The 26,872-nt window shown below is 43.1% G+C and overlaps 2 protein-coding genes across 6 annotated transcripts in view; both read right to left on the bottom strand.

The window, feature by feature from the left end:
• Positions 1 to 26,872, bottom strand: part of ptpra (protein tyrosine phosphatase receptor type A) — a 220,457-nt gene that overhangs the window by 152,287 nt on the left and 41,298 nt on the right. Inside the window, exon 2 of one of the 5 annotated variants that reach the window (XM_073042169.1) lies at positions 15,358 to 15,421. The exons of the other annotated variants lie outside the window; for them this stretch is intronic. The gene's annotated coding sequence lies outside the window, so the exon portion shown is untranslated. The remainder of the gene's footprint in view (positions 1 to 15,357; positions 15,422 to 26,872) is intronic. 5 annotated transcript variants of the gene reach the window in all.
• Positions 1 to 26,872, bottom strand: part of gnrh2 (gonadotropin-releasing hormone 2) — a 252,149-nt gene that overhangs the window by 202,693 nt on the left and 22,584 nt on the right. The window lies entirely within an intron of this gene.

Genomic DNA, 26,872 nt, shown 5'->3' with positions numbered 1-26,872 from the left:
ACTACTTTGCCCTTAAAGACCATATGGTCATTGCGCTACCTTCCTCTGCATCCCTCCTATTTCTGACTTGGTGCTCTAGTTCTTTCCCAAGTGTAACTAATATAGTTTATTATTGTCATCTGTACTGAGATAAAGTGAAAAACTTATCTTGCATAGTGTCCATTCAAATCAATTCACTGCAACAGTGGGTTGGGGAAGTACAAGTGAAAACACTAAAAGAGTGCAGAATAAAGTGTTACAGTTCAGATAAAGTGCTGTGGAGGTAGACAGTACGGTGCAAGGTCACTATGAGATAGTTTGTGAGGTTTAAGAGTCTGTCTTATGGTCCATTCAATAGTCTTTCTCATAACAGCAGAATAGAAGCTGTCCTAGACCAGTGGGCATGTGCTTCCAGGCTTTATTAGCTTCTGCCCAAAGGGATGAGAGAGAGAATGTATGGGGTGGGTTGGATCTTTACACTAGCTGTTTAATCAAGGCAGCCAGAAATGTAGACAAAGTCCACGGAGGGAAGTCCTGCTTCCGTGATATGCAGAGTTCTGTCCACAACTCTCCGCGTTTCTTACAGTTCTGAGAAGAGCAGCTGCCATATCACTGTGATGCACAGGATAGGATGCTTTCTATGGTGCATCAAAAAAAAAAATCATGTCAACAAATATTAAAGTTGTATCCACAAGTTGTCATCTTCTCCCAGTCTACAAGAATCAATGTGAACTTGCTTCCATTCTGGTTAAATATCATAATTCAAGATTGTTTAATGTCATTTCCAGTACACAAGTGTAAAGAGGAACAAAGTAATTGTTACTCTGGATCCGATGCAGCATAAAATAAAACATAAGATAAAGAACACAATAAATATAAATACACACATTAACTTACATAAATAGATATATTGTATGTCCATAAAGTGTCTGTACATAAGGTGACTGAAAAGCAAGTAAAATATTGCTAGTTGGGGGTGTAGAGAGGTAGGTTGGTGGGTGGAGGTATTGATCAGCCTTACTGCTTGGAGGTAGTAACTACTTGTGAGTTTGGTGGTGCGGATGTGGATGCTAGATAGCTTCCTCCCTGAAGGGAGTGGGACAAAGAGTCCATCAGCAGGTTGATTTATCTTATCTGCGGAAATTGCTTGTGCATTTGCTACAAATATATAAAAGGCAAAGAACAGTATAGGAAGAGGGAGTAAAATTAAACTAAGGAACAAGAAAAGGTTGCTCCCTTAATGAATATTCTATTGCCTTCAATGTACAACATAACTTAGGCCTGTCAGAAATTAGATGGACCAACAGTGGCAAATTCACTAGGAATAGTTCTCTGATAATGTATTCTGGAGGTCAACAGTATATGTTGACCAGCTGCTTTTAGTTAAATCAAGGGGTAACCTTTTTAATATTAACATAATCCAAGCTTATGTGCCAACAAATGATGCGGATGAAGAGGATATCAACAAGTTTTATGAAGATCTGGACAGTGCTTATGAGCAATGTAAATATCAGGATATAAAACTAGTCACAGGAGATTTTAACTCCAAAGTTGGACAGGAAAGGGTTGATAACATCATAGGACTAGGGGAAAAAATGAAAATTGAGAACAGTTTACTGATTGGTGTGTCAGAAACAACCAAGTGATCACCAATACTTGGAATAAAAACTATCCACATAGATTGTGTACTTGGATTAACCCTGGAGTTAGAACAAGGAATCAAATAAATTTCATTACCATCAATGAATGCTTTAGAAATAATATCACAAATTCTAAAGCCTACCCAGGAGCAGACTGTGGTTCAGATCACCATCCAGTAATAGCTACCATTAAAACAAAATTGAAGAAACTGAAATGTGGAAAGAAGAGAAAGTATATGTTGGGAGAACTAAGAAAAGATAGCATACTTAAGCAACAATTCAGAACAGCTGTAGAAGAACACCTCAATGAAAACTAACATCACCTATTTGGAACAGATTTAAATATGCTATACAGTAATCAGCAGAGTTGACAATCCCAGTACAAGAAATCCAACACACCAACAAGGGGTGGATAACCCAAGAAATTCTAAATCTGATGGAACAAAGAAGGTTAGTGAAGAATAATGAAGTGTAATAGAGAGAGCTAGACAGACAATTGTGCAATACTACAAAGGAAGAATGGCTGAATCAAAAATGCAATGAAGTAGAAGGCCATATTAACAACAGCAAAGAAATGCACAAGAAAATTAAGGAAATTACTGGAATTAAGAAAACCTCCTCTACAGGATGCAAAAGATCAGCAGATGGATCCAGACTAACAGATCCAGATAAAATATATGAGAGGTGGATTCAGTATATAGAGCAGCTTTTTGAAGATAATTGAGGGGAACCCCCAGATATTAAACACCCTAATTCTAGCCCACCTATTACCAAAGAAGAAATAACTAAATCAATGAAAAGCATAAAACATGGTAAAGCCACTGGACCTGACGAAATTTCAGTGGAAATGATACAAGCCCCAGAAGGTCTGGGCATAGATATTATTTTTGAACTGTTTAATGGCATATATGAGTCTGGTGTATTGCCTAACGATCTCTTGAAATCAGTGTTTATAACTCTGCCAAAAATTCCTGGAACTATTGACTGCAAAAATTATAGAACAATCAGTCTTATGAGTCACATAATAAAGATTTTGTTGAAAATTATTCTGAGTCGAATTAATAAGAAGCTAAGGCCAGAAACCTCTAAACTGCAATATGGATTGATTGAGGATAGAGGAACTAGGAACGCAATTTTCATACTACGAATGCTTTCAGAAAGGACAACTGAATATCAAAATGATGTCTTTTTATGTTTTAATGATTTCACTGCAGCATTCGACAAAGTATAACATGAAAAATTATTTCAAATTCTCGCTGCTAAACATTGACGGAAGGGACCAACAACTGCTTCAAAATTTATAGTGAAACCAAAGAGGCGTGGTAAAAATTGATCATAATATAAGCAGTTGGACTAAATTTCAAAGAGGAGTTAGACAGGGATGCATTGCCTCACCGGAATTATTTAATATCTATAGTGAAATGATACTCAGAGAAATAGAAGACCTAGATGGGATAAAAATTGGAGGTGTTAACATCAACAATATAAGATATGCAAACGATACCACCCCAATAGCAAGTGCTGCAGAAGATCTACAGATCCTCCTAGACAAAGTAGTACAAACAAGTGCAGATTTTGGTCTAACCATCAACTGTAAAAAAAAACTAAATGTATGGTAATATCAAAACAGCAGGATACTCCCTACCTGCCAATTGTACATTGGTAACCAAGAGATTAAACAAAAGACCAGCTTTAATTACCTTGGTAGCTTAAAATCACAAGATGCTAGAAGTAGAAATAAAAAGAATTGCCATTGCCAAAACTAACTTCCAGAAAATGAAACCCATTTTTACCAACAGACACATTTCTATGACAAGAAAGCTTAGGCTGTGGCGACCCACTTTCTGCTCAGGCGAATCGGCTCACAAATAGCCAGCGCGCGGGAAGAGACTTTGGTAACGCACCTCTGACGTCATTTCCGCCCAAAGAGGGCGGGCACTAGGGATTAAATGTCAGCACCGTGAAGTTTGAATAAACTAGTCTTGAAACAACTTACCGACTGCATGTTGTTATTTCAGCGCTGTGTTTAGGCACATCACCACATTGGTGACCCCGAAGGTCCAAACGGGATTTGGACCAAAGATGACCGACTCTTCATCCGTTCACGCAGTTTCGCTAAAACTGCCGACTTTCTGGATGCTGCGACCACGCGTGTGGTTTAGCCAAACAGAAGCCCAGTTCCAGATTCGGCAGATATCTTCTGATTCCACACGTTACTACCACGTGGTGAGCGCCCTTGACCAGGAGATGGCCGCCCAGGTTGTGGATTTCATACAGTCGCCCCCGGAAGAAGGCAAATATGAAGCATTCAAAGCGCTGCTCACTGGGACCTTTGGCCTCTCACGGCGTGAGCGGGGTGCCTGCCTGCTTCACCTGGACGGTTCGGGAGACAGACTGCCGTCAGCATTGATGAACGTGATGCTGGCCCTGGCTGATGGACACAAGCCCTGCTTCATGTTCGAGCAAGCGTTCCTAGAGCAACTGCCCAAGGACATACATCTGCTGCTGGCCAACGCAGATTTCAGCAACCCCCCAGAAGGTGGCAGCCCGGGCAGACGTGCTGTGGAAAGCCAAGAGGGAGAGCGTGGCGTCTGTCGGTCGGATTACCAGGCCACGCGCCCAACAGCAGACCGGACCAGACCAGACCCGGCAGGGGGGCGCACACAAGACAGAGGCAGGAGTGAGGAGGCCAGTGAACAGTGGTGTCTCTACCACCAGTGGTGAGGCACAAAAGCCTGCCATTGTCGCCCGCCCTGCAAGGGCCAGCTGCCACTAATGACTATGGCAACTGGCCACCAGGACAGCCTCGTGTACGTCTGGGACAAACAGTCAGGACGCCGCTTCTTGGTCGACACCAGAGCGGAAATCAGCCTCTTGCCCCCGACGGGGTACGACACCCGCAACAGGAAGCCAGGACCCACCCTGAGGGCCGCAAACGGCAGCACAATACGGACCTACGGCACCTGCACAGTGCAGCTGTCGTCTGGTGCCAGCCAGTTCACGTAGGACTTCACACTGGCCACAATGGCCCAACCACTCCTGGGGGCGGACTTCTTGCGAGCTCACCGCCTGCTGGTTGACTGGCAAGGGAAAAGACTGGTACATGCCGAGACTTTCCAGACGTTCTCCCTGGGTGAAGCCAAGTGGCCGGCCCCACACCTGGACTCCATCACGCTGTTGGACAACAAATTCACCAGAATCCTGGCGGACTTTCCATCAATTCTGGCACCGCAGTTCATGGCAGCCATGCCCAGACACGGGTTTCAGCACCACATCCCAACCAAGGGACCATCCCTCCACGCCCGCTCACGAAGGCTCCCCCCCCCCCCCCCCCCCGGAAAAGCTCCGCCTGGCGAAGGAGGAGTTCAAGAGGATGGAGGAATTGGGGATCGTACAGAGGTCCAACAGCCCACAGGCCTCCCCCTGCACATGGTGCCCAAAGCAGCTGGGAGTTGGAGACCATGCGGCAACTACCGCAGACTGAACGAGGCTACAACCCCAGACCGCTACCCCCGTGCCGCCATACAGGACTTTGCAGCAAACCTGCACGGGGCAAGAATATTTTCCAAAGTAGACCTCGTCCAGGGATACCGTCAAATCCTGGTGCACCCTGAAGACATCCCCAAAACAGCACTCATTACCCCGTTCGGCCTGTTCGAGTTTCTCCTAATGTCGTTTGGCCTGAAGAATGTCGCACAAACGTTCCAGTGGCTAATGGATGCGGTGGGACGTGACCTGGACTTTGCGTTCATCTATTTGGACGACATCCTTATAGCTAGCAGTAGTCGCCAGGAGCATCTGTCCCACCTCCGCCAGCTCTACTCCCGCCTGAGTGATTTCGGCCTCATGATCAACCTGGCCAAACGCCAGTTCGGTCTTGATACCATCGACTTCCTGGGCCACAGGATTACCAAAGACAGGGCAACATCTTTGCCCGCCAAGGTAGACGCGATCCGCCACTTTGCCCGGCCCAACACGGTCAAAGGCCTACAGGAGTCCGTTGGTATGGTGAACTTCTACCAGTTTCCTCACCTCAGCAGCCCATATCATGTGCCCTTTGTACACCCTGATGTCGGGTAAAGGCAAGGGCATTACTTGGGACGAGGAGGCCGCGACCACTTTCATTAAAGCCAAGGAAGCCTTGGCAGATGCCGCGATCCTGGTGCACCCCAGAACGGACAATCCGACCGCCCTCACGGTGGACGCATCTGACACAGCAGTCGGTGGGGTGCTGGAGCAGCTCATCGAGGGGCGCTGGCAACTCTTGGCTTTCTTCAACAAGCACCTACGACCACCCGAACTCAAGTACAGTGTTTTCTGTTGGCACTGTATCTGGCAATCCGGCATTTCAGGTACTTCTTAGAAGGCAGGCCATTCACCGCGTTCACGGACCACAAACCGTTGACCTTCGTGTTCACGAAGGTGTCCGATCCCTGGTCGGCTCGCCAGCAGCGACATCTGTCCTACATCTCCGAGTACACGACAGACATCCAGCATGTCTCGGGAAAGGACAACATCGTGGCTGACGCACTCTCCAGTCCAGCTGTCCAGGCCTTGTCCCTGGGGGTGGACTATGCAGCACTGGCGAAGGCGCAGCAGGTAGGCGACGAGATGCCCAGCTACAGGACCGCAGTCTTGGGTTTGCAGCTGCAGGACTTTCTCGTAGGCCCAGGTGAGAGGACCCTCCTGTGCGACGTGGCTACCGGCCAACCTCGCCCCATCATCCCGGCAGCCTGGAGGCGGCGAGTTTTCGACTCCATATACGGTTTGGCGCACCCATCTATCAGGACAACCATCCGGCTGGTCTCCAGCAAGTTCGCGTGGCACGGACTTCGCAAGCAGGTCAGTGAATGGGCCAGAACGTGCGCGTAGTGCCAAATACCCAAGGCGCAGCGGCACACTAAAGCCCCGCCGCAGCAGTTCAAACCCACCCACCGGAGGTTCGACCACATTCATGTGGATATCGTGGGCCCCTTATCCAGTGTCCCGAGGAATGCGGTACCTCCCAACTATGGTAGATCGGTTCACGAGGTGGCCGGAGACAGTCCCGCTCACCGACACATCTGCCGATTTCTGCACCCGAGCACTGACTGCAACCTGGGTAGCACGCTTCGGGGTACCGGCCCACATTACCTCCAAGAGAGGCGCCCAGTTCACCTCCAGCCTGTTGGGAACACAGCTACACCACACAACTGCCTACCACCCACAGTCGAACGGACTAGTGGAATGCTTCCACCGTCACTTGAAGTCGGCTCTCATGGCCTGCCTGAGAGTACCTAACTGGGTCGACGAGCTTCCCTGGGTCCTGCTTGGAATTCGCACAGCGCCCAAAGAGGATCTGCACGCCTCGTCGGCCGAGTTGGTGTACGGTGCACCCTTGGCTGTCCCGGGAGAGTTCATACCGGCCCCAAGGGGGCAAGAGGAAGAACCCGCAGCAGTCCTGGACAGACTACGCGAAAGGCTCGGCAACCTGGCCCCCGTACCGACTTCACAGCACGGACGGACTCCGACCCATGTACCCAAAGACCTGCAGGACTGCAAGTTTGTGTTTGTACAAAGGGGCGGACACCGGGCACCACTACAGCGGCCGTACGAGGGGCCATTCAAGGTGATCAACAACAACGGGTCCACGTACGTTCTGGACATTGGGGGGAAAGAGGAGGTTTTCACGGTGGACCGACTCAAACCAGCCCATGTGGACTTGGCGCAGCCGTTCGAGGTTCAGACACCGCTGCGCAGAGGCAGACCTCCCAAACAGAGGCTGATCCAGACTGTGGACATTGGGGGGGGGGGTTATGTGGTGACCCACTTTCTGCGCAGGCAAACCGGCTCACAAATAGCCAGAGCGCAGGGAGAGACTTTGGTAATGCACCTCTGATTCATTTCCGCCCGGAGAGGGCGAGCGCTAGGGATTAAATGCCAGCACCGCAAAGTTTGAATAAACTAGTCTCGAAACGAATTACCGACTGCGTGTCGTTATTTCAGCGCTGTGTGTAGTACATCGCTACAAGGCTACTAAAATGCTACATCTGGTCAATCTTGCTGTATGCTTCTGAAACATGGACTGTAACACCAGAACTCCAAAGAAACTTTGAAGCGACAGAAATGTGGTTTCTTAAAAGAATGCTAAAAATATCATATAGAGATAGGGTAAATAATGAGCCAGTACTCCAATGTGCCCATACAAGATCTTTAATGAGAACATTAAATGAGAGGAAACTTAAATTCCTGGGCCATGTCATCAGAAAGGGAGAAATAGAATGCCTTACATTTCAAGGCTGTATGTCTGGGAAACGTGGAAGAGGAAGGCAAAGAAGAAAATATATGGACACTGTGAAAGAACTAACAGATCTAAGTGTGCGAGATATCATTGACGTTGCGTGGGATTGTTTAATGCGGAAAGCCATGATCGCCCAAACATGTAACGCACAAGGCATATGAAGTAGTAATAGTACAATATAAAATAAATGGATCAAAAATTGAAACCAAGTATTATAGAGAGGAACAAAGTTATTTTTTTTAATTGTCAGAGAAATTAAAGTGAATTTAATCACTAACCTAATAGCTAGCCTAACAATCTCTCTAAACTGCAAATGTAAATTATGCACTTGTGGATTCCCAAAGACATTGATAGTGTGGATAGTCAGAGGCTTTTTCCCAGAGTTGAAATGGCTAATACGAGAGGGCACCGTTTTAAGGTGCTTGGAAGTAGGTACAAAGGATATGTGAGGAATAAGTTTTTTTTAAAAAACACAGTGTGGCGAGTGCATGGAATGGTATGCTGGTGACAGTGATAGAGGCGGATTCAATAGGATCTTTTAAAAGACTCCTGGATAGGTACACAGAGCTTAGAAAAATAGAGGGCTATGGGTAACCTTAGGTAATTTCTCAGGTAAGTACACATTCGGCACAGCACTGTGGGCCGAAGGGCCTGTAGTATGCTGTAGGTTTTCTATGTTCTAGTCCCAGTCTTAGGTGATTAGAACGTAGTGTTGGTCTTCAAGTAGATAGACAGGAGTATATAGAACAGAACAGACTGTTACCTTGCTATCAACTGTTGCATAAACATTTGAATTTGATTTTTTCCTAAATTCAAACAGAGTGAACACAACTTTACAAAAATGAAAGCACATTCAACAAGTTACTCAAGAGTTCTGAAGCGTATTTGACATGAAATATTAACTCTGTATCTCTTTCCACTGTCGAGTACTTTTACTATTTTCAATGTTTTTGGTTTAGATTTCTAGCAACTGTAGTTACTTTATTTTGATTTGGCAACTTTAATTGCAATTTGAAGTATTGATTAAGAGGGAACCGGTGGAGGCAGTTTGTGTGTTGCTCCACTGTTTTGGGGATAATTAACAAATTAGCAATGAATTCAGGACAAAAACACAATTGTAATAAATGGATCACTTTCAAACTGAGATATTGTTATCAAAGTACACATTAATGCTTTTTCTGGGCTGCTAATGATGTGGATGAAAAGCAGACATAAATGTATCAAATTTAACTATAGAGCAGAGCAGCAAGATGAGCCATAAAGAGATGCAAAGATCTGCTAGAGAATATAGGCAATTTAACAAAGTGGGCAGCATGAATGAGATGTACAATTATTGACTTTTACAATTGGAACAAAGAAAGGAGTATGGCAAGAACTGGTGGGAAACTAGTGAATGCTGATGAGCAGAGCAATAGCCAGTTCTCGTATAAAAAGAATGCTGGAACTTAACACTAAGCAATTAAAAAGCCAAATGGGATCTTAGCTATTTTCAGCAAGAGGGTTGGAATACAAATCAATCTCACTATTAACACCCAGGGTTCTGGTGAAACTGCAATGAATAACGGATATACTAACCTTGGAGATGGACCATTTACTTCTGAGTACAAAGCACAATGACCTGTGAGAAGAGGTTAAGTACAATTGTCCAGTATTCACTAGAACCTAGACAATCTTATTAAAAACTTCATGATTCTGAGATAAATTAGCATGTTGTTCTGGGGCAATTCCAGATTCAGAGAATAAAAACCCAAGAGAGGCATTCAAGTAATGTAATATTTCTTCACTCAAGTGGTTCCAAATCTTTGAAACTTTTGTGCCAGAGGGTGTGAATGTTCAGCTGCTGAATGTGATTAAGGTTGGGAACAACAGATAATAGAACCTGAAACAAAATGTTTGCTTGACCTGGTGAGAAATTGGAAAAGGGAGAGAATTAGCTGTTCTTGGACAATAACATGGCTTCCCATAGTTTTCTTCTTAAATTATACACAGCCTATAAAAAAAAATATCCCCCCCCCCCCCCCAGAAGCCAACTGGTTTTAGAAGTCACATAATTAGTTAAATAGAGATCACCTGTGTGCAGTCAGGATATTTTAATTGATTGTAGTAAAAATACATCTGTTCACTAGAAGGTCCAACTGCTGGTGAGTGGATATCCTGGCAAAACTACACCACGAAGACAAAAGAACACTCCAAGCAACTCCACGAAAAGGTTATTGGAAAACGCAAGTCAGGAGATGGATTAAAGAAAATTTCCAAGTAACTGAATATCCAGTGGAGTACAGTTAATTCAATCAACAAGAAATGGAAAGAACATGGCACAGCTGTAAATCTACCCAGAGCAGGCTGTCCTCAAAAGCTGATTGACTGCACAAGAAGGGGACTAGTGAAGCAGGCAACCAAGAGAACCTAGGTCAACTCTGGAGGAGTTGTTAGCTTCATTGGCTGAGATGGGAGAGACTGTGCCTACAGCAATCATTGCCTGGGTGCTTCACTAGTCATGGCAAAGAAAAAACAAGTTTTAGAAAAAAAACGTGAAATCGCGGCTAAAGTTTGCCAGAAGGCATCTGGGATACTCTGAAGTCAGCGGAAAAAGGTTCTAAGGTTTGATGAAACCAAAATTGAGCTTTTTGCCAGCAGACTAAACGCTATGTTTAGTGTATGTCAAACACAGCACAGCATCAAAAAAACACCATTCTTACTGTGAAGCATGGTGGTAGTTACATCATGCTGCAGGAATGTTTCACTGCAGCAGGGCCTGGAAGGCTTGTGAAGGTAGAGGGTAAAATGAATGCAGCAAAATACAAGGAAATCCTGGAGGAAAACCTGTTGCAATCTGCAAGAGAACTGAAACTTGGGAGATTTGTTCTTCAGCAAGACAATGACCCCAAGCATAAAGCCAAAGCTACAAAGGAATGGTTTAAAAACAACAAAGCTAAGGTCTTGGAGTGACCAAGCTGGAGTCCAGACCTCAATCCAATTGAGAATTTATGGCTGGACTTAAAGAACTGTTCACTCACAATCCCCATGCAATCTGACAGAGCTTGAGCAGTTTTGTAAGAAGAATGGGGAAAACTTGCAGCGTCCAGATGTGCAAAGCTCATAGAAACCTATCAACAGACTCATGGATGTAATAGCATCTAAATATTGACTTGAAGGGGGTGAGTAATTAAGTAATCAATTATTTAGTGTTTAATAATTGTAATAAATGTAGACTAATTTGTAGAAATTTGTTTTCACTTCGACACGAAAGTGTCTTTTCTGGTGATCAGTGTTAAAAAAGCCAGATTAAATCCACTGTGATTCAATATTGTAAAACAATAAAACATGAAAATTTCCAGGGGAGAGGGATAAATACTTTTATAGGCACTGTATATACAAAGAGATAGTATTCCTTGCATAATTCAGTAATAACAAGCACTTCTCTCATGCACCCATTCTCTGAGAATTCTGTTTATCAAATTACTGAAGAATTGCCTGCTTTTTTTTTGCAACTAGACATTGAGCTACAAAAACAAGGTCAAATTCAGTCAAAAATAATGAGATGTGCAATTACAGTAAAATGTTTGAATATCTGATAGGGGCCTACTATATCAAACCAGGCACCCCCACAAATCTATTAGGCTAGATGCTCCTTTGTCTTTCCATAACATCAGCCCAGCCCCCTCAGTGATGCCCTCCTCTGGCTAGCTGTTCTCATTTAAACTGCCAGTTACTTCAGTGTCAGAGAACAGAGCTTCAGCCATCAGATATCTGAATGGACCATGAACATCATTATTCCTCTTATGCATTCTATTTTATTTCTTGTTGTAACTTACGTAATTTTTATGCATTGCACTGTACTGTTGCTACAAAACAAATTTCACAACATATGTCAGTGATAATAAATCCAATTCTGACTTCATAGTCCCTTATACAAAATTAAATGACATTACTTGTCCCAAGAAGAATTCTAATAAAAACAGTTAATAAGCAAAGACCAGAAGAATCTAAAGCAGTAATTTGTCAATATTTATTTCCAACCAAGTTAGATCCAACTAAAATCTTAGTTATAACAACGAACAGTGATTAATACAAAATCTGCTGCAACTGCCTTTGCACTCCAGTCATTTCATAGTGTTATTTGTACCTTTGACGTGATTCATTTATTCAAAAATAAACAGGAGACATGGAAGAAAACATTTATTCTTGTCAGCCACAGATCTTCAATTAATCTGTCAGATTTTCCAAGGGGAAGTCTGTTGACTGCAGTGTCAATAGCAGAATTATCTGAAAATTTGCCAAGTACACAGGCATTTTCACTTCAAAAAGTGATTAATAATACTCTAGTTTTTGTGTAATAGTTTAATTATTTTTGGAACTGGATAAAGCAAAAATAAATTGTTACTAGCAACTGGATATTACAGAGAAAATACTCAAATGTATTCAATGTTTAAAATATAAGCATTAAACAAATTAAAAACATACTTTCTATTAATAAAGTTTAAAATCAGTCAAGCTTCCAGGTTCCTGAAGATATAAGAACTTTCATTTCAGCATACTGTTGCAGAATTTACAATGTATAGTGCAAGTAGGACCAGCTCCAAAGATTGAAAATGCTTAAAGGAATAGGAAATACAATAGAATGTTATAAATCACAAACGAGAAAATCTGGAGATGCTGGAAATCCAAGCAACACAAAATGCTGGAGGAACTCAGCAAACGAGGCAGTATCCAATGAAAAGAATATGTCAACGTTTTGGGCTGAGACCCTTCAGCAGGACTAGAGAAAAAAAATAGAGTCAGAGTAAGAAAGTAAGGGCAGAGGAGGAATAAACACAAGGTGTGGTGAAGGTGAATAGGAAACAAGGTGATAGGTGAAACCAGGAAGGGGGAGGAGTGGAGCAAAGAGCTGGGAAGTTGATTGGTGAAAGTGATACAGGGCTGGAGAAGGGGGAATCTGATAGGGCAGGGCACAAGACCATGGAATAAAGGGAAGGGGAAGGTAATGGGCTGTTAAGAAGATAAGGTGAGAGGGGGAAATGAGAATTGACAAGGGGGTTGGGGGCATTACCAGAAGTTCGAGAAATCAATATTCATGCCATTAGGTTGGAGGCTACCCGGGTGGAATATAAGGTGTTGCTCCTCCAAACTAAGTGTAGCCTCAAGCCAACAGTAGAGGTGGTCATGGACTGACATGTCAGAATGGGAATGGGAAGTGGAATTAAAATAGGTGGCCACTGGGAGATCCCACCTTTTCTGGCAGATGGAGCATAAGTGCTCAGCAAAGTGGTCTCCCATTCTACACTGGTTCTCACCGATATACAGAAGGCCACACCGGGAGCACTAGATACAGTAGGTAAACCCCATAGACACTCAGGTGGTGTTGCCTCACCTGGAAGGACTGTTTGGGGCCCTGAATAGTAGTGAGGGAGGTGGTGTAGGGGCAGGAGTAGCACTTGTTCTGATTGTGAGGGTAAGTGCCAGGTGGGAGATTAGTGGGAGGGATGAATGGACAAGGATACAATCCCTGCAAAAAGCAGAAGGGGAGGGAGAAGATAAAAAGATGTGCTTGGTGGTGGGTTCCCATTGGAAACGGAAGTTACAGAGAATTATGTGCTGGATGCAGAGGCTGGTGGGGTGGTAGGTGAGGACAAAAATGTTCTAAATAGCAGGTCATCAGCTCTTCAAGCCGTATCTGCGAATCGCCAAAATCACATCTGATCTACTTCAACATTAGAGAAAACAGGGAATTATAGACTGGTTAGCCTGACGTCAGTGGTGGGAAAGATGCTGGAGTCAATTATAAAAGAGGAAATGACAACACATTTGGATAGCAGTAAAAGGATCAGTCCGAGTCAGCATGAATTTATGAAGGGAAAATCATGCTTGACTAATCTTCTGGAGTTTTTTGAGGATGTAACTATGAAAATGGACAAGGGAGAGCCAGTGGATGTAGTGTACCTGGACTTTCAGAAAGCCTTTGATAGAGTCCCACATAGATTAGTGGGCAAAATTAGGGCACATGGTATTGGGGGCAGAGTACTGACACGGATTGAAAATTGGCTGGCTGACAGGAAACAAAGAGTAGCGATTAATGGGTCCCTTTCGGAATGGCAGGCTGTGACCAGTGGGGTACCTCACAGTTCGGTGCTGGGACTGCAGCTGTTTACAATATACATTAATGATTTAGATGAAAGGATTAAAAGTAACATTAGCAAATTTGCTGATGACACAAAGCTGGGTGGCAGTGTGAAATGTCAGGAGGATGTTATGAGAATGCAGGGTGACTTGGACAGGCTAGGTGAGTGGGCAAATGTATGGCAGATGCAGTTTAATGTGGATAAGTGTGAGGTTATCCACTTTGGTGGCAAGAACAGGAAGGCAGATTACTATCTAAATGGAGTCAAGTTAGGAAAAGGGGAAGTACAACCAGATCTAGGTGTTCTTGTACATCAGTCAATGAAAGCAAGCATGCAGGTACAGCAGGCAGTGAAGAAAGCTCATGGCATGCTGGCCTTTATAACAAGAGGAATTGAGTATAGGAGTAAAGAGGTCCTTCTGCAGCTGTACAGGGCCCTGGTGAGACCCCACCTGGAGTATTGTGTGCAGTTTTGGTATCCAAATTTGAGGAAGGACATTCTTGCTATTGAGGGAGTGCAGCGTAGGTTCACAAGGTTAATTCCCGGAATGGCTGGACTGTCATATGTTGAAAGATTGGAGCGACTGGGCTTGTATACACTGGAATTTAGAAGGATGAGAGGGGATCTGATTGAAACATATAAGATTATTAAGGGATTGGACACACTGGAGGCAGGAAGCATGTTCCCATTGATGGGTGAGTCCAGAACTAAAGGCCACAGTTTAAGAATAAGGGGTAGGCCATTTAGAACAGAGATGCGGAAAAACTTTTTCACCCAGAGAGTGGTGGATATGTGGAATGCTCTGCCCCAGAAGGCAGTGGAGGCCAAGTCTCTGGATGCATTCAAGAGAGAGTTAGATAGAGCTCTTACAGATAGCGGGGTCAAGGGATATGGGGAGAGGGCAGGAACGGGGTTACTGACTGTGTATGATCAGCCATGATCACAGTGAATGGTGGTGCTGGCTAGAAGGGCCGAATGGCCTACTCCTGCACCTACTGTCTATTGTCTATTAACATTATTTTCTTGGACTATCCCCATATTCATTGGCATTCAGCAATCTATCAATCTCAGTGTTTTGAATGATCTCAATGATAGAAGTTCCAGAGCCCTTTAGGGTAGAGAATTCTGAAGATTCATCACTTTCTGCACAAAGCAATTACTCATATTGATCATGAAGTGCCAATTACTTATTCTGAAACTATGAACCCCTGGTTCTCGTCTCCTCAGCTTGAGGAATCTTCCTCATTCCATCTCTAACCCATCAAATCCCATACAATTTTCCAATATATATATTGGGAAAAATGACATTATCAGGAAAAGTTACATAAGGTTGTTTTACCTTTTGTTGACTGAGGTAACTGAACTGACTTAGTTCAACTGATGAAGACTAATCAGGATAGCAACTAAAGGAAGAACAAATTTAAAAGTTCAAAGTTATTTCAAAATAATCAGGAAACACCTTAGCACATTTATGATATTGAAAATCTGGAATATTTTGCCCTCAGATTTAATTAAATAAATCTGTAATTTAAAGAGAAGCCCATCTCAATTACAGTGACCATGAAACCAGCTTTACTAATGTTCTTCAGTAAAGAAAACCTACTGTCACTTACCTGTCAAGTCTGCTATGTAATTTCTGATTCATTTCCCATCAACTACTCTTAACCACTCAGCCACACTCTAGGGCAGCTTCCAATGGACAATTAACTTACTAACCCATGTGTCTTTGGGCAACAGAAGACCTAGTGGAAAGCAACCCAGTCATGAGAGAAAATGCAAACTTAACACAGATAACACCAGACATCAGGATTGAACATAGATCACTGAAGATATGAGGCAATAGCTCTACTAGCTGTACCACTGTACTGCAAAAATCAAGGCAAGGGCAAGGTAGTCAATCATTTATGAAGAGTACAATAATGATGCCATGAACTCTTTATAAATGATTGACTACCATGTTAATGAGCTTTCTTTTGGCATGTCGGTACTTCGAACTCTCATCAGGAATGAATCATTCTTTGAATTAATGTGTGAGGGCAATGTCATTACAGGGCAGAAGGCATTTAAAAAGAACATGTCTCATCAGGAGTGAATGTTATTTGAGTTAATGAAGTGAGGTGTGAGCTGAGTGGCCACTGTGAGAAGGACCAGTGTTAAAGTGATCAGGCAAAAGCTCAGCAGGCTTTGACGAGAACAGGCGAAGGCAAGAGCTGTTGGGTTGTTCACTACCATGTGTTTTAGATTGTGGAACTTTGGCTTGAGCAACTGGGAGATAATGGTATAACAAACTCAGCGAGAAAGGGCTGAGTAAGTGATCTCAGTGAATGCAAAACTGGAAGATTTCAGAGAGAAGGCACAGGTAAGCATTTTTTTAAAAATTGCCTACAAAATCCTTAGTCCTTAATTACCCATTGAACGGTGAAAGACCTTAATAGAGTGGATGTAGAGAGGATGTTTCCTACGGTGGGAGAGTCTAAAACCACAGGACACTGCCTCAGAATAGAGGGGCTCCTTTTAGAAGAGAGATGAGGAGGAATTTCTTCAGCCAGAGAGTGGTGAAACTGTGGAATTCTTTACCGCAGGCAGCTGTAGAGGCCAAGCCTTTATGTATATTGAAGGCAGAAGTTGGTAGATTCTTGATTGGTCAGGGCATGAAGAGATACAGGGAGAAGGCAGGACATTGGGTTAGAGAGAAATAGTGGATCAGACATGATGAAATGGCCGGAGCCATTCGATGGACCAAATGGCCTAATTCAGCTTCTATATCTTATGGTCTTAATTCAGAGTAGGAAGGATGGTCAAGGCAGTTGAATGCTCCCTCTGTGAGATATGGGATGTCAGGGTACCTAAAGAGTGTCCCTGATGACTACATCTGCAGGAAGTACACCTAACTTCAGCTCCTGACAGACAAGGTCAAGGAACTGGAACTGGTGTGGGATGTACTCAGGAGCACATAAGAGGCTGAAAATCTCAACGATGAAACTTTTACTGAGGTTGACAGTCCCAGAGTGCAGGTTTCAAACAGTAGTGACCACCAGGAGAAGTAAGGGAAGTAAGCAGTCAGTACAGGGTTCACCTCTGGCCATTCCCCACAGCAGCAAGTATACCTCTCTGGGGGTGTTGGAATGACCGACTGGTTGAAGAACTGGTGTAAGGAGCAGGGATTCAGGTTCTTGGATCATTGGAACCTATTAACCATATAACCATATAACAATCACAGCACGGAAACAGGCCATTCCGGCCCTCCTAGTCCGTGCCGAACTCTTAATCTCACCTAGTCCCACCTACCCGCACTCAGCCCATAACCCTCCACTCCTTTCCTATCCATATACCTATCCAATTTTACCTTAAATGACACAACTGATCTGGCCTCTACTACTTCTACAGGAAGCTCATTCCACACAGCTATCACTCTCTGAGTAAAGAAATACCCCCTCGTGTTTCCCTTAAACTTTTGCCCCCTAACTCTCAAATCATGTCCTCTCGTTTGAATCTCCCCTACTCTCAATGGAAACAGCCTATTTACGTCAACTCTATCTATCCCTCTCAACATTTTAAATACCTCGATCAAATCCCCCCTCAACCTTCTACGCTCCAATGAATAGAGACCTAACTTGTTCAACCTTTCTCTGTAACTTAAGTGCTGAAACCCTGGTAACATCCTAGTAAATCGTCTCTGCACTCTCTCTAATTTATTGATATCTTTCCTATAATTCGGTGACCAGAACTGTACACAATATTCCAAATTTGGCCTTACCAATGCCTTGTACAATTTTAACATTACATCCCAACTTCTGTACTCAATGCTCTGATTTATAAAGGCCAGCGTTCCAAAAGCCTTCTTCACCACCCTATCTACATGAGACTCCACCTTCAGGGAACTATGCACTGTTATTCCTAGATCTCTCTGTTCCACTGCATTCCTCAATGCCCTACCATTTACCCTGTATGTTCTATTTGGATTATTCCTGCCAAAATGTAGAACCTCACACTTCTCAGCATTAAACTCCATCTGCCAACGTTCAGCCCATTCTTCTAACCGGCATAAATCTCCCTGCAAGCTTTGAAAACCCACCTCATTATCCACAACACCTCCTACCTTAGTATCATCAGCATACTTACTAATCCAATTTACCACCCCATCATCCAGATCATTTATGTATATTACAAACAACATTGGGCCCAAAACAGATCCCTGAGGCACCCCGCTAGTCACCGGCCTCCATCCCGATAAACAATTATCCACCACTACTCTCTGGCATCTCCCATCTAGCCACTGTTGAATCCATTTTATTACTCCAGCACTAATACCTAACGACTGAACCTTCTTAACTAACCTTCCATGTGGAACTTTGTCAAAGGCCTTGCTGAAGTCCATATAGACTACATCCACTGCCTTACCCTCGTCAACATTCCTCGTAACTACTTCAAAAAATTCAATAAGGTTTGTCAAACATGACCTTCCACGCACAAATTCTGGGGGAGGACTGACCTGTACAAGGAGGATGGATTATACCTAAACTGCAGGGGAACCAATATCCTGGCCAGATTTACTATTGACACACAAGAGAGTTTAAACTAGTTTGGCAGGAGCTCGGGAACCAGAGCACCTGGTCACCTTCTTGGCCTTTTCTCCTTGGAGTGACAGAGGATGAAAGGTGACCTAATAGAGCTATACATGATGAGAGGCACTGATTGTGTGGATAGCCAGAGGCTTTTTCCCAGGCTTGAAATGGCTAACAGGAAGGGGCATAGTTTTAAAGTGCTTGCAAGTAGGTACAAGGGGGAAAGTTCAGAGGCAAGTTTTTCACACTGAGAGTGGTGAGTGCATGGAATGCACTACCAGCAAAGGTGGCAGAGGCGGATACAATAACATCTTTTAAGAGGCTCTTACATCGGTACATGAAGCTGAGAAAAGTACAGAGCTATGCGATGAAGAAATTCTAGGCAGCTTCTAGAGTAGGTTACATGGGTGCACAACATTATGGGCCGAAGGGCCTGTAAGGTGCTGTAGATTTTCTATTTTTCTGTGTCAGAAAGTGGAGGAATGCAAATGTCAGGGCAAGTAAAAACAGGCAGAAACAAAGTAATAGATATGATATGGCAGATAGTTTGAAGTGTGTATATTTCAATGCTGGACTATTAAGGGTAAAGGTGATGAACTTGGAGCACAGATCAGTACATGGAGCTATGACGTTGTGACCAATACAAAGGTTAGAGAGAATAGGTGAGAGAAAGAGAGAATAGGTGTTTAATGTTCCAGGCCTTCAATGTTTTAGAAAATAGAGAGGGAGCTATGGGGGGTGGGGGTGGGTTGCACTACTAATCAGTGATAATGTCATCGATGCACTTAGAGGAGATATAACGGAAAGTTCATTGACTGAACCTATATGGGTAGAACTCAAAAATAGATAAAGTGCAATCATTCTGATGGGATAGTACAACAGACCTCTCAATATCCACCAGGATATTAAGGAACAGATATGCAGGCAGATTAAAGTGTAAAAGCAATAGGGTTGTTGACATGGGGGACATCAACTACCCTACTATAAACTGGAACCTTCTCAAGTGCAAGTGATTTAGATGGAGCTCAACTTGTTGGGTGCATCCAGGAGAGTATCTTGATCAACATGCAGGTAGTCCAACAAGCAAAGGAACTGTACTGGATCTGGTGTTGGTCAAAAAGCATGACCTTTCAGTGGGTGAGAAGTTTAAAAAGTTGTTGCTACTGTTCCCTAAATTTTAAGATAGCTAAAGCTACAGTACTGTACAAGTCTTAGACACATATAGTCTAGGGTATCTAAGATTTTTGCATAGTAATGTATTTTTCAACACTGAGCAGACAGCAAGGTTGTAAATCTGTTTGGAGCAAAGGGTGTTGGGAATGGCAAGTGACAGGGCAGGGGTGGAGCAGGTGCAGACATACACAGCCCTGAGACACCAAGCAAGTTAATTTGATTCCAAACAATTGGTTTATTGATCATATAAAATGTCTTTCTGCTCCTTCTTGCTCCCTCCTCCTTTTCCCCTTCCATGATTCCCCTCTCCACGCCCACTTCCTATTCTCAGTCCACAGTAGAGAACCATTAGGTCTACTATCACTCACATGACATTTTTTTGCAGCAACAGTACAATATATAAAATGCTATATATAAATAATCTCCCTCCAATGCTTTTGCACAATTCTCTGAGAATGGACCCATGGACCTTGAGGGTAAATATTAAACTGAAGTAGGGCAAATTACGAGAGAATTAGACAGGAATTAGGGAGAGTTAATTCAACACTTTTTAAAGACCATTAAAAAGTTAATTGGAGGCTGTTTAAAGACCAACTGTACAGAGTACAGAACAGGTATATTCCAGTCAGAAGGAAAGGAGGATGACAAGGTAAGGGAATTTTGGATGTTGAGGTGATGAATTCAGTCAAGTAGAAAGTATAAAGCTTAGGAAGCAATATTCAAACAGTGCCCTTGAGGATTATAAAGAGGCCAGAAAAGATCTCACTCAGTCCTGGCTGAGAGATCATAGTAGGGAACTTAAGATCCAAGGACACACAGTGTATCAAAACAACAGGCAGATTGCAGAAAGAGTGGAGTGGTTCTGTTGGTAACAAAAAAAAAATCAAATCCTTAGAAAGAGGTGACACAGGATCAAAAGATATAGAATCCTTGCAGATAGAATTAAGAAATTGCAAGGATAAAAAGGTAATGGCAGTTATAAAAAGACCCCCAAAGAGTGGTCAGGATGTGAGATACAAATTACAACAGGAGATAGAAAATGCATGTAAAAAGGGCAATGTTACAATAATCATGGGGGATTTCAATATGCAGGGGGATTGGGGAAAAAAATCAGATGGTGCTGGATCCCAGGAGAGGGAATATGTTGAATGACTACGAGATGGCTTTGCAGAGTAGCTTGTGGTTAAGCCCACGAGGTGAAAAGCAATTTTGGACTGGTTTTTGTGTAATGCACCAGATTTAATTATTTTGTGTGCCATACTCTGCCAGAGATTTGGCGACCACTTATTTTTTCAAGTGGTTGTCTTGGAGGAAAGATTCTGTGAGTGGTCCCCCATGTCTTTCTCACAGCAGAGTGTTTTTTGTTACAGGCCGAGTTGTGAGCTCAACAGTCAACCCGGCATGAATGGAAAGCATGTCTGGGAGTGGCCTGACTGGATTTGAAATCAAGAACTTTCGCTCCGGAGTCCGGCACTGATGTCACTGCGCCACCAACTGCCACCAGATTTAATTAGGGAACTTAAAATAAAGGAACCCATCGCATGCAGTGAATATGATAGATTTCACCCTGCAGTTTAAGAGAGAGAGAAGCTAAAGTCAGATGTATCAGTATTACAGTGGAGCAAAGGGAATTACAGAGGAATGAGAAAAGAGTTGGCCAAAGTTGATTGGAAGGGAATACTAGCAGAAATGACAGCAGAACAGCAATGGCTGATGTTTCTGGGGGGCAATTTAGAAGGCGCAGGATACACATCTCAAAAATGAAGCAGTATTCTGAAGGCCGGATGACACAACTGTGGCTGACAAAAGGCATCAAAGCCAACATAAAAGCAAAATAGAGGGCACTTAATGTAGTAAAAAAAACAGTAGGAAATAAGAGGATTGGGAAGCTTTTAAAAACCAAGAGAAGGCAATTAAAAAAGCCATAAAAGAAAAGATATGCAGGTGGATATGAATGCATGCTAACCAATAATATAAAAGAGGGTACCAACAGTTTTTCCCAGATATATGAAGAGTAAATGAGAGGTGAGAGTTAATATCAGACCAATGAAAAATGACACTGGAGAGGTAGTTCTGGGGGAACAAAGAAATGGCAGAGGAAGCTAATAAGTATTTTGCATCATTCTTCACTACAGAAAACACTAGCAGTATGCCAGAAATTTGAGAATGTTAGGGGCAGAAGTGAGTGTAGTTGGTATTACTAAGAGAAGGTGCTTGGAAAACTGAAAGGTCTGAAGGTAGTTAAGTCATCTGGACCAGATGGACTACACTCCAGGGTGAAAAAGGTAGCTGAAGAGATTATGGAGGCATTAGAAATGATCTTTCATGAATCATTCTTCTGGAATGGTTCCGGAGGACTGAAAATTGCAAATGTCACTCCAACTCTTTAAGGGAGAGAGGTAGAAGAAAGGAAATTACAGGCTAGTTAGCCTAAATTCAGCAGTTAGGAAGATGTTAAGAGTCAATTATTAAGGAGGTGGTTTTGGTGTACTTGGAGGCACATAAAGTAGGCTAAAGTTAGCATGGTTTCCTTAAGGGGAAAATCTTGCTTGACAAATCTTTCGAAATTATTTGAGAAAATAACAGGCACAGACAAAGGAGAATGTGGATGTTGTTTACTTGGATTTGTTTAACAAGACAAGCGTGCATGGAAAGATAGTAGCATGGATAGAAGATTGGCTGACTGACAGGAGGCAAAGAGTGGGAATATATCGACCTTTTCTCATTGGCAGCCAGCAAATAGTAGTATTCCACAGGGGCCTGTATTGGGACTGTTTATTTCACATTACATGTTAATGATGTGGATGATTGAATTGATGGCTTTGTGGCAAGGTTTTCATACCAAGATAGGTGGATGGGCAGGTAGTGTTGAGGAAGAAGGGAGTCTGCAAAAGATCTTACACAGACTTGGAGAATGGGCAAAGAAGTGGCAGATGGAATATAGTGCAGGAAAGTATACGGTCCTGCAGTTTGGTAAAATTAAATGGGGAGAAAATTCTAAAATCAGAGGTGTAAAGGAGTCCTTGTGCAGGATTCCCTCAAGGTTAACTGCAGGTTGAGTTTGAGGTAAGTAAGGCAAATGCAATGCTGACATTCATTTTCAGAAGACTGAAATACAAGTGCAAGGATGTAATGCTGATGTTTTATAAGGAATGTGTCAAAGTGCACATTGAGTATTGAAAGCAATTTTGAGCTCTTTATTTAAGAAAAGGTGTGCTGGCATTGGAAAGGGTCCAGAGGAGGTTCACGAGAATTATTTCAGGATGTCAAATAGAGTGGATGTGAAGAGGATGTTTCCTATAGTAGTCGAGTAGAGAACCACAGAACACAGCTTCAGAATAGAGGGATGTCCATTTAGAACAGATGAGGAGGAATTTCTTTAGTCAGAGGGTAGTGTATCCATGTAATTCGTTGCCATGGAGAGCTGTAGAGTCCAAGTCATTTTAAAGCAAGGATTGATAGGTTCTTGATTATTCAGAGTGTCTAAGTTTATGGGGGAAAAGGCAGAAGGTGATAGAGAAGGATAATAAATCAGCCAATAGTGGAATGGCGGAGCAGACTTGATGGACTAAATAGCTTAATTCTGCTCCTATGTCTTATGATCCAACGCAAGAAGAGAATTAGGAAAGTCAGGAGAGACCATGAAAAATCTTTGGCAAGTGGAATAAAGAGTGTCAGAGGGCATTCTATACATACATCAGGAGCAAAATGATAAATAGGGAAAGGGTGGGATCACTTAAGGATAAAGGGGGGCATTTACTTGGATGTGAACAATGTGGGTGAGGTTCTTAAGGAGTACTTCACTCAGTACAAACCAAGGAGAAGGATTTGGAGGATAGGGAGATCAGTATATAGAGTATTAATATGCTATGGCATTTCAAAGAAAATAAAAGAATACTGTTGGGCCTCTTAAAGAGCATCAAGGTGGATATGTGCCCAGGGCCTGATGGGATATACAGCAGATTATTGAGAGAGGCAAGTGAAGAGATTGCTGGGGTCTTAACCAATATCTCTGTGTCCTTTCCATCTACATGAGATGTCCCAGAGCACTGGTGAGTAGCTAATGTTGATGTTGTTCCTTTGTTCAAGAAGAGAACCAGGGATAATCCTGGAAACTACAGACCAGTGAGTCTCACATCAGTGGTAGGGAAGTTACTAAAAAGTACTACTTGATATAGGATTTATGAGCATTTAGAGAACTCTGACCTACTGAGGGAGATCCAGCTTGGCGTTGTGTTTGGCAGGTCATATCTTACTAAGCAAACACGAGGAAATCTGCAGATGCTGGAAATTCAAACAACACACACAAAATGCTGGTGGAACACAGCAGGCCAGGCAGCATCTATAAGGAGAAGCACTGTCGACGTTTCATACCGAGACCCTTCGTCAGGACTAACTGAAAGGTAACTTGGGTAGCCTCCAACCTGATGGCATGAACATTGACTTCTCTAACTCCCATTAATACCCCTCCTCCCCTTCTTACCCCATCCCTGACATATTTAGTTGTTTATTTTTTCTCTCTCTCTCTCTGCCCATCACTCTGCCTGTTCTCCATCTCCCACTGGTGCTTCCCCCCCCCCCCCTTTCTTTCTCCCAAGACCTCCTGTCCCATGATCCTTTCCCTTCTCCAGCTCTGTATCACTATCACCAATCACCTTTCCAGCTCTTAGCTTCATCCCACCCCCTCCGGTCTTCTATCATTTCGCATTTCCCCCTCCCCTCACTACTTTCAAATCTCTTACTATCTTTCCTTTCAGTTAGTCCTGACGAAGGGTCTCAGCCCGAAACGTCGACAGTGCTTCTCCTTATAGATGCTGCCTGGCCTGTTGTGTTCCACCAGCATTTTGTGCATATCTTACTAAGTTGATTTGAGTTTTTTGGCAAGGTGTCAAGGGTGATTGATGAAGGTAGAAGCATAAGATGCATGGGATCCATGGTGAATTGACAGTTTGGATTCAGAACAGGCTTGCCCATAGAAACAGAGGATCATTGTTGAAGGAACTTATTCTAGCTGGACATCTGATTATTGGCATTCCATAGGAATCTGCTGTTTGTGACGTACAGAAATGGCCTGGATGAAAATGTAGATGGGTGGGTTGATAAGTTTGCAGATGATACAAAAATTGCTGATGTTGTGGATGACATTGAAGGCTAGCAAGGAATACAGCAGGATATAGATCAATTGCAGATATGGGAAGAGAAATGCAGATGGAGTTTCATCATCATTATGTGCCATGTCATATGGCACGGGCGATCATGGTTGCTGGAAAATATTTCTACAAAAGTTGTTTGCTTTTGCAATGTCTTTACCAGTTGGGTGACCGTAGCTGTTATCAATACTCTTCAGACACTGTCTGCCTGGCATCAGAGGTTGCATAACCAGCTGCTCATACCATCATCCCACCACCTGCTCCATAGTTTCACATGACCCTGTGATCAAGGGGAGGGGGGTGCTCAGCCCATGGATAACCTGCAGGCTAGCAGAGAAAAGGAGCAGCTTACACATCCTTTGTTAGAGATATATCTCCACCTCATCACCCATAGTTGGAATTTAACCCAGCAAAATGTAAAGTGTTGCACCTTAGTAAGCCAAATGCAAAGACACAGTACTCTGTTAAGGGCAAAAGGGATATTGAAGTCCAAGTTCTTAGTTCCGTGAAAGTGGCTACACAGGTTGATAAGGTGGTTAAGGAAACATATGGTATGCTTGCCTTTATTGAGGCACTGAATTCAAAAGTTGGGAAGATATGTTGCATCTTTATAAAACTAAGTTAGACTGCATCTGGTGTATTGCATACAATTCTGGTTGCCCCATTATAAATATGTTGAAGATTTGGAGAGGATACAGAAGAAGTTTACTAGGATGCTGCTGAGATTAGAGGTCATGTCCTATAACGAGAGGTTGGACAAATATTTTCTCTGGAGAAATGAAGGCTGAGGAGAGATCTGTTATGAGATTTATATGGTTATGAGAGGCATAGTTAGATTATGCAGAGAGTATTCTCATGATTGAAATGTCTACATTTAAGGGAGGAGGATAATTTTAAAGGAGATGTGAGGGACACTTTTTTATATACACATGGTAGAGGCAAGATATTAGGGATTTTTAAGAGACATTTAGATATTCACATGAGGTAATAGAGAGATATGGACAAGGTGTAGATGCAAGAGATTAGGTTAGTTGACCATTTAATTATTACCGTAGATTCCGGATTATAAGCCGCTACTTTTTTCCCACATTTTGAACAGCTTTGAACTCTGCGGCCTTTAATCCGGAGCGGCTAATACATGGTTTTTTTTCATGCCGCCTCGTAAACATTTTGCCTCGTAACAGTAGACCAATGAAATTGTACGATAAATCAAGCGCACTTTCACAATTAAATTATTGTAAATCAGTCATTTGTACTCACCCTCATCAACATGGAAAATACTCGAAGAAAAGCAAGACCCGAGCGCGTCAGACCCGAGCGCATCAGACCCGATTAGACCCGATCGCGTTACGCAAGCGCGTCAGACCCGATTAGACCCGATCGCGTTACGCAAGCACGTCAGACCCGAGCGCATCAGACCCGATTAGACCCGATCGCGTTACGCAAGTGCGTCAGACCCGATTAGACCCGATCGCGTTACGCAAGCGCGTCAGACCCGAGCGCATCAGACCCGATTAGACCCGATCGCGTTACGCAAGCGCGTCAGACCCGATCGCGTTACGCAAGCACGTCAGACCCGAGCGAAAACGCTGCTTTTAAGTTAAAGGCTGCAGTATATATATTTTTACCAGTCGCTAGGAGATATTGGAATGTTGTTCGTGCTGTTCAGTAAAAAAGTATATGCAACGTAATTTGTGTTACCGATACGTATGTATATTTAAAAGTAGCGGTGCGGCCTAAAATCCGGTGCAGCCTTTACAATTAAAAAATTGATTTTATTTCTAAAATTAGAGCCAGCGGCTTTTAATCAGGTGCGCTCTGTAGTCCGGAATCTACGGTAATTTGTTCAGCACAACATTGTGGGCCAATGTTGCTATGTTGCTGTTGCTATGCTGTACTGCTCCCCTCCTTAATGCAGCAACATTGAGGGTAAGAGGACATGACAGAAACTTAATTAATATGACAG

Source organism: Hemitrygon akajei, chromosome 4 (assembly GCF_048418815.1).
Source record: "Hemitrygon akajei chromosome 4, sHemAka1.3, whole genome shotgun sequence".
Classification (NCBI taxonomy): domain Eukaryota; kingdom Metazoa; phylum Chordata; class Chondrichthyes; order Myliobatiformes; family Dasyatidae; genus Hemitrygon; species Hemitrygon akajei.
Note: the sequence above shows the minus strand (reverse complement) of the source record. Positions and strands in the feature narration are given on the sequence as shown.